The sequence below is a fragment of the Schistocerca piceifrons genome, chromosome 1 (genome assembly GCF_021461385.2).
Source record: "Schistocerca piceifrons isolate TAMUIC-IGC-003096 chromosome 1, iqSchPice1.1, whole genome shotgun sequence".
In the NCBI taxonomy this organism is placed as follows: Eukaryota; Metazoa; Arthropoda; class Insecta; order Orthoptera; family Acrididae; genus Schistocerca; species Schistocerca piceifrons.
Genome location: NC_060138.1, coordinates 277,182,361 through 277,190,511, shown reverse-complemented (window position 1 = coordinate 277,190,511; position 8,151 = coordinate 277,182,361). Strand labels below are relative to the sequence as shown.

The window sequence follows — 8,151 nt, the reverse complement described above, 5'->3', positions numbered from 1 at the left end:
CTCGATACTCAACTTGTGTTATGACAGGAAATTAATTTTAGATTCCCACGGTAGCAAGTAGGAATGTTATTTTTTGCTGCAACCAAAGAAGGACTAATTTTGAAATGGGTAAATAGTTGGAACCAATCAATTTTGTTTATTTTACATTTATTTATTTAAACACTCACATTTCTTTTCAAGAAAGACACCTACCTGCAAATGACTTGTTCTCGAGAGTGATGCATCATAATGAGTGTTGTTAATGATAACAAAGGCAATATGTAAACAAATAAATCATTCCAAAATAAAAAATGACTAGTAGCTGGATTTTAATCTGGTTTAGTTCACTGAATGGTCACAGTCTTCTTTTCATACACAACATACAAACTTTATTTGTGTGTTAAAGAGAAGTTAGCATAACTCACACACAAAAGCAGTTATAAAATAACTGTTTCTGTCTCCATTCCTCAGGCTCATCTTATTCTACATAAAGTATATCAATCAGACTGGAAATGCACTAGCAAATTCAGTGTGAAACACTTTATTTAGAAATTGCTTCACCTGACTTGGACAAAAACTGATTGCAATAGAATTTTGGCTGGACACTGGAAATCATTAAGTAAATAAGTATTGGTTTCAAGTTTTAAAACACTTTATTTTTTATTATTTTTTTAAACCACAGTAATCTACATCATTTTCATATACAACATGTTAACAGCTTTTCCTAAATGTGTAGGTATTAACTAAATACATTTATATATGCATAACATTACAAAACTAATTATATGTACAGTTCAATTAATTCTTTCATTTAGTATCTGCCAAATCATAATTCTTTCCTATGACCATATATGAACCTGAACGTTATTCTTGACTGGTGTGTATCCAATTAAGTCAGTTGAATAGTGAATGAAAAATTTTGAAACTTCAATTTGAATACATTAATTAGCCACAACTCTTGAGTCATACATATTACCATTTTCTGATTGTATTATTTAACTTTACTTCTAAATTTTTAGTCAAGAATATTTCAAATTTGACAGGACTGACTTCACTAATATTAATCAACTTACTTTAAAACTGAAATAGTAAACAACAATATAAATAATTTATGTTTTTGTTTTAAGGAAACACACACACACACACACACACACACACACACACACACACACACACACACACACACACACACAGACATAGGTGCTGACAATAGTGAAAGGATACAGAATCACATTTTCATTACTTTTATGTTATTCATGAAATACAGTACACAAAATTTTCTAGGCCCATTACAGACATTTATCATTGCTCTGTAAAGTAGAATAGAAAAGATCCATCAGGCTCACCCTAGTTTCAATAGCACACTGCTTAAATTATGAGGAGAAGGACATTATAAAGGTAATAATACACAAAAGTGTTAGTATATGATTTAATTTATTACTACAGAATTACTTAAATATTTTATGTTAGCAGGCAAGGTCCCAGTTGTGGCCAGTATTCAAGCACAATGAATCTAGGTGAGGGACAGATGGGTTCATTCTGCATGCTCTAAATGTAGTTCAAAGTATTAAAGTAGTACTGTTAACTTGCGTATGCTGCACAAACATTTATTCTCACTAGGTCATTTTTTGTTTTACTTGGCTTAACACCACAAGCTGCTACAACCTAATTTTAATCCATCACATTGGTCCACATAAAAAAAGCAACAACACTCAGATTATCTTCTTTTAATCATGGTATTTCTTCATTGTTAATACTCAGTTTCTGCTCTTGGGTATTTGAAGTAAACTTATATGCAAATGACTACATTCTTTTTCTTAACACTTTAATATATACATTTATAGTATGTCACTTACTAACAATTACTAATTCTCTCACTTTAAAAAATGCTATTTTTAGTGGAAAGTGTACCATTTAAATTATTTTCATTTGTTTTGTTGGTAAAATAAGCACTTACAGATGTAAACAAATAAATCTAAGAGAAGGAATAAAACAGTTTATATGCCAATCAGTATCTGAAATATGAATTTTGTGTACTGTTCTTTTACTATTCCAATTCTATGTAGTAATATATTTGACTGTGTTTAGTTGAAAATCAGTTAAGACATGTAATTTCTACTAACACAATGATTATTAATACATTATGACCACATTAAAATAGGCTTATTTTAGACAATTACATAAAAATGTAAGTAATACTTTTAATTTGTTCACATTTTAAATTATGTGGAAGTCTGATTTTTAAAAGCACTCTCTTCACAGTGCTCCACATTAGGTCATCAGTGTGGGCTGTTGGCATGGGGTTGTTCGAGCATGTTCAAAATTTCAGATAAATTACATTAGTTATTAACACTTCCTAGCATTTGTACTGTCAGCATTTCCATCAACTGCATTCCATAAATGAGGATCCACATCACTCATGGTCAGAAGAGCACAACACAGATATTCAGATTGTAGATATTGTGTGGAACAGATGCTAATTATAGAATCTTCTTTGTTGTGGCTATCAATCTCATCTTTGTAACTGGATAAGTTGACTGTTCATTTCATTAAAATTATATTTAAAATAAGCAATTGCACAGTCTAAATGAAGTACATATCTTCAAGATAAATCTCTATCCAAGATCCAATATTGTATCATCATGACTCAACTATTGTGTAATTAGAGCTTTCTGCTGAACAAAAAACTGTTACTAACTTTAAAAATAATGTCAAGCTACTATGATGACTTGGCATGATTAACTACAAAATCTATGACACATTGTCTAACTGTACTGAAGTAAACAAGCAAATGGTGTGCATCCACACACATAAAACATCGCAAAGTTTATACGAAAGCTAAAAACTACAGTTCAGTTTAATATATTTATAACTATGTGTAATAATTATAATTGAGTAATTCACATTCATCCACAACATCCAATATAACCACATAATTTATTTGATTATGTTTGTATGTGATAGTAACACACACACACACACACACACACACACACACACACACACACACACACACACACTTAAGTTAACATGCAGATAATTATATAATAATCTGATACAGTACTTATGAATGTAATATGTGTCTATATATAGATATACATATATATATATGTAGAGTAGCACACTTAGCTACATTGCTTATCAAAACAGAGCAATAAATTTCATTGTATTAATACTGAAATTATATATTATGTTAATACAGTATTTTGTCACCCCAACTACATATTGGTCCAGGGTTCTGTATTATAGCCCACATCCTGTGGTCTAGTGACTTTTCTAAACTTTCCTTGAGAGCATTAAATGTGGATCAAATAATTGTTTCTTTCTTTTATTTATTCTCTTGGCAAATTTTTCAGTACTGAAAACGTTGATAAAATCTTTCTTTTGACAGACTGAAACAAGACCACATGGACTCAGAGCTGATAGTAGGAAGGAAACCAGCTTTCTTTAAGATACTTTATTGAGAAGATATGATTCAAGATACTGTGTTGAGCAGACAAAGCTTGGCTTTTGTGAGGGGCGCCGGGGGCGCAGAAGAGTTGAGCCCATTGTGGGACGCAATTGTCAGGCCGTGGCTGTTACAAGGGCTCAGTTTTGCAGCTCTTCAGTCCTGACAACATTTGCCTCACACTGAACAAACTCAGCGCCAGCCGGATCCACCACACAGATTAACAAGGAAAATGATGCTGCTGTTTACATGTTTATTAAATCTAAGCTTGTCCTTACACACAGTCCTACATTTAACTTCTATTTTTTCCCTTTAAGCAATTTTTATTAGTTATTAATACAAGTCACAATATTCTAAAGCAGCACAAACATCATCATTAGTATATGACACAGATCATTGATATATCAATGAAAGCTCTTTGGGTGAGCAACATGAAATATGAGTTAAATAGTTACTTGTACCAATAAATTAAATATTCAAGAAACAACTCTAAGTCATGCCAAGCCACCAGGAAAATAATATTCCAGAAGCTTCATAAAAAAGAGCAGAAGTTTTAAGGACTCAACATAACTTAATAAATCTGCTCAAATAAAAATGATAAATCATTCTTTCAAAGAGTTTTGACAGTGACTACATTGCATTCTACCATTTGCCATTGTATACCATGCCATTCTATCTTTTATTATCTTTTATTCAAGGGACAGAGCTGCTGACACTACGAATGTAAAGTGAATAACAACACAGATCTCAACAACTCACTTCTGAAGGCTTCAACTAATCTATTATGCTAACTTAATGTTTTTAGGATAAATTTTTCATAAAAAAACATTTAAAGGTAACCAAGTGTTGCATAAGTCTTCACGTATGGAGCATCCACCTTACAGCTCTCCCTGTTGAAAGAAAAAAAGAATTATGTAATGGATTTTACAGACAATCAAAAGATAATTCAGCACATTTCAAGTACCCAGAAATATGTTGTTTCATCTACATTCAAGATTGTTTTACCGGTTTATGACAGCAATATTTAAGTAAACAAGTAAGATATATAGCAAACTGAATACTTCTTCATACCTACAGGCACTGAAAAATTATTTAATTATACAGCACAACAAAAATGTACATTGATTGAATTAAATAACAGCAGGGAGCCACCCAAATATTCTGTAATTTGTATTATGAAAATACACTTTGTATCACAAAGTACGATGCAATAGAATTTTAAGACAGAACTCACTTCTACCCTCTGTTAATAAAGTAAGATCAACCAAAATACTTATCACTCAGACTCAGACCTACCTAGTTGGTGTTTTGGTTTCTTTATAACATCAGTTTCTAAGTGAGTAGAGGAGTAGCTTTGAAAGCCCAGGCACATTTCTTCTGTAGTTCTTACAAAACAAGTACTCAGATCTGCTGGTTCTATGGTCAATATTTACATGACAAAATGAAGTCTCTAGTTAAAAATATTTATGTTTAATGGGTAGGTTACATACAATACTTTTCACCATTAATGTGGAACAGGCTCCTGAGATATTAGCAAAATGCAGGTAAAATAAAAACAAACCACTCTTTTCATAACAAAAGATGACACTGATTGGAGGCAAACTAATGAAGTATCATTTCATACCCAGAAATTAATCCAGAATGTGTTCCATTTAGTAACGACTCTTAAATTACCATCTGTCATGTAAGTTAAACAGACAGACAATTCACATCACAGACAACTACCCTGTAGGCCCTAGTGTAAGTCTCTCTTACGGCTGAGAATTGAGGAATTAACTTGGTATATTGAATGTGCTAGCAAATTTCACTAATCTTTACAGTACGTATTATTAAATAAAGCAACCCACATTAAACTAAAATGCACACCCACACCCACCCACCCACCCACCCACCCACCCACACACACACACACACACACACACACACACACACACACACACACACACACACACACACACACACACACACACACACAAATGCAGAAAATAAAATGAGATACTCATTAAAAGTATTTGCTCTGTCTATGAACATAACTGCTGTTTGTACCTAGGAGAGCTGCAAAGTTCAGGAGCAGTGGTGAGAACCATGGGAATATAGACACAAAGTGTGAACATAAAGACTTTTTGTGCAATCTGTTATTGTTTTCAATTCATACAAAATTAGCTTTTAATGTTTCTATATTATGGCCCAGCTGTATAGCTATTTATGTACTGTACCTTTCCCAGTCTGTATGATTCTGGTAAATCTATTGTTCAAGCAAACAAAGTTGACACTCAGCGTGGTGGCCGATGGGAGTGACTGTAAATGCGAAATGCCTTTACAGTCACTCCCATCAGCCATCAACCGAGCGTCAACTTTGTTTGTGCCTGTAGTAACGTCATACTAAATCATAAACTAAGAAATACTAAAACTGCAAATGCCCCTATAGTATGTTCCTGTTACAGTCACAGGTGATATTTCCCAAGGATTAGCACTTTAGTACAGGGAGAGATGTGCTACTGCTCCCTCTCCCTCCAGTTGCCACATGAAGCAATATCTGGGTACCCTCAGTGTTGATTATAAAAGATGAAGGCTGAAAGAAATTAAGAGCTTCATGGCTGATAAGGTTTCATTTTAATTTTTAGTATTATTAATACTGAATTAGATAGAAGCTACACTATAACTTGAGCATTCGTCTGGATTTCCGATGATATGTGGAAGCAGTCAAGGCTTCTCTACACAGTTGCAATGATATAGCACTAGTAGTCACCTGAATGAAGGCTTCCTGTAAAAGCTACTTAAAGATGGTTCTTTTACTCATCTCATAACATTATTAAACATCAGAAAGGATGTTATGGAAACTCAAAATCTATACCAAATGGTACTAGGAAAACAATACATAAATTTTGAGAAAGCTTTCAGTCACTCTTCAAGGAATAGAAGACTATTATGATCTGAACTCAGATGCTATAGCGATTCCAGATGGTCCAAAATAGACCAACCTATCATGCATCTGATAGCGCAATGAGATGCAGTACAAGACCACACGTATAGATTGTCATCTCCAAATTCTACTACAATAATGAGAAAATTTTTGAAGCTGCCAAGTCTGAAAGCTATGTTGCAAGGAGTGTTCTCTCTCTCTGAGAGACTGAGAATAAACAGGTGATCTGGATGGGGCTGCAGGCCAATAGTTCCCCCCCCCCCCTCCTCCCCCCTCCCCTCCTCCCCCCCCCCCCCCCCCTTCCCTCTGAGTTGCAACGAGGTTGTCACTGGTAAAATTTGTCTGTAAGGATATCATAGAAGCTTCTGAGCTCATAAGCCTAAAAACTCTGAGGACTTCATGCAGTACTACTGCAGAGCAGTTGTGAACTCTAGGTCATTTACAGAGAGGGGTAGTATTTTAAAGACAGCACACAGAGAGGAATGATACATACATAGTGAACCAATTGAACAGTGAAATGCCACATCATGGTGCTAATGGTAGGAAACTGCAGGAAAGAGTTCCTGTCAACTGTGGAAACTGTAGTTCTATGTGGCAAATATGACTCTGGAAATTCAGTGTCACATGTTGATGAGTTAAATGATGGGAATTTTCATTCTGTCCTGAGCTTCTGAGCTGAAGCTGATGATTTAGTTTTGCACTGGTGTCTTCAAAAAAGTACTAAGAATCCACAATACATCGCTGCAGCTATTCAAACCAAGATAACAGATATATAAGGTGAAATTATAAGAGAACAAATTGTTCATAGAATGAACAGTTTTAAGGACTTCATTGTTCTTTGTGCCAAAATGACAGACATTGCAAGAAATCAGCAACTATTTTTCTATGAAAATTTAGGGTTAAATGTGATTTGTGTAAGTTTGATGATGTTTATACCTGCTGTATACTTAACAGGGTTTGTATTGGAGAATTTAAGACTATCCCATTTGAAACTATTTGGTATCAACTGTGAATTTTTTGTTGGTCAGGAGTACAACAGATCAGTGGTAATGAGTGGTAATTTATGCAGAGAACTAGCTTTCAACAGAAGAGAATATAGTATCCAATGGCTGTTTGTATATATTGCTGTAGTATTTGCTGAACTGCATTCTGTGCAGGCGATTGGTAGGCTTAATATATGTCCAGGATTAGCCAGGACAGTTCTGGTGTTTTAGTGTTGTCTGGGGTAATATCTGGGTTGAAAAAAATGTCTGAGATTTGAGAATTTTATAACTGCAAAGGAGTTTTTTTTTTAACTTTAGACCTGCGTGTTTGACATTACATTTTTAAACATTCTCTTGTGGCCATGTCCCTTCCAGCTGAAGGAGTAAGCACTCACACTGATTGGCAGGCATAACTACCAGTTCAGCCATGGTTTTTAACTTAGTCATTTCACAACAGAACAGGGGCAATGGGTTATGTTGTTTTCATGTTTGAAGTAACTCATCTTTGCATTTTTGATCATTTTATCTCTATTATTTTTTGTCTGATCATTTAGTGAGAGACAAAAGAGAGTGTGTGTTTAGTGTTAACTTGCTACAGGAATGTAAATTTTTGAAATTGTGTAATGACAGCAACAATGAAAGTCTTTATTCCACACTATCTATTGGAGAAATTTCAATTGTATATGAGGGAGAGGTTAGTATTAAAGATTGACATTTCATGTTGCAATCTCACTAAAATGGTTGAATGCAATATCTTTGTCTTTGACATCTGCTCCATATGAGAGAAATTTTTCAGTTACAGCGAACACTTGGTCTGC

The 8,151-nt window shown here is 34.1% G+C and overlaps 1 long non-coding RNA gene across 1 annotated transcript in view; it reads right to left on the bottom strand.

Moving 5' to 3' along the window:
* Positions 1-613: 613 nt before the first annotated feature.
* LOC124787725 overlaps positions 614-8,151 on the bottom strand; it is a 49,633-nt gene continuing 42,095 nt past the window's right edge. Inside the window, exon 2 of the long non-coding RNA XR_007015997.1 lies at positions 614-4,317. This is a non-coding gene — a long non-coding RNA (uncharacterized LOC124787725). The remainder of the gene's footprint in view (positions 4,318-8,151) is intronic.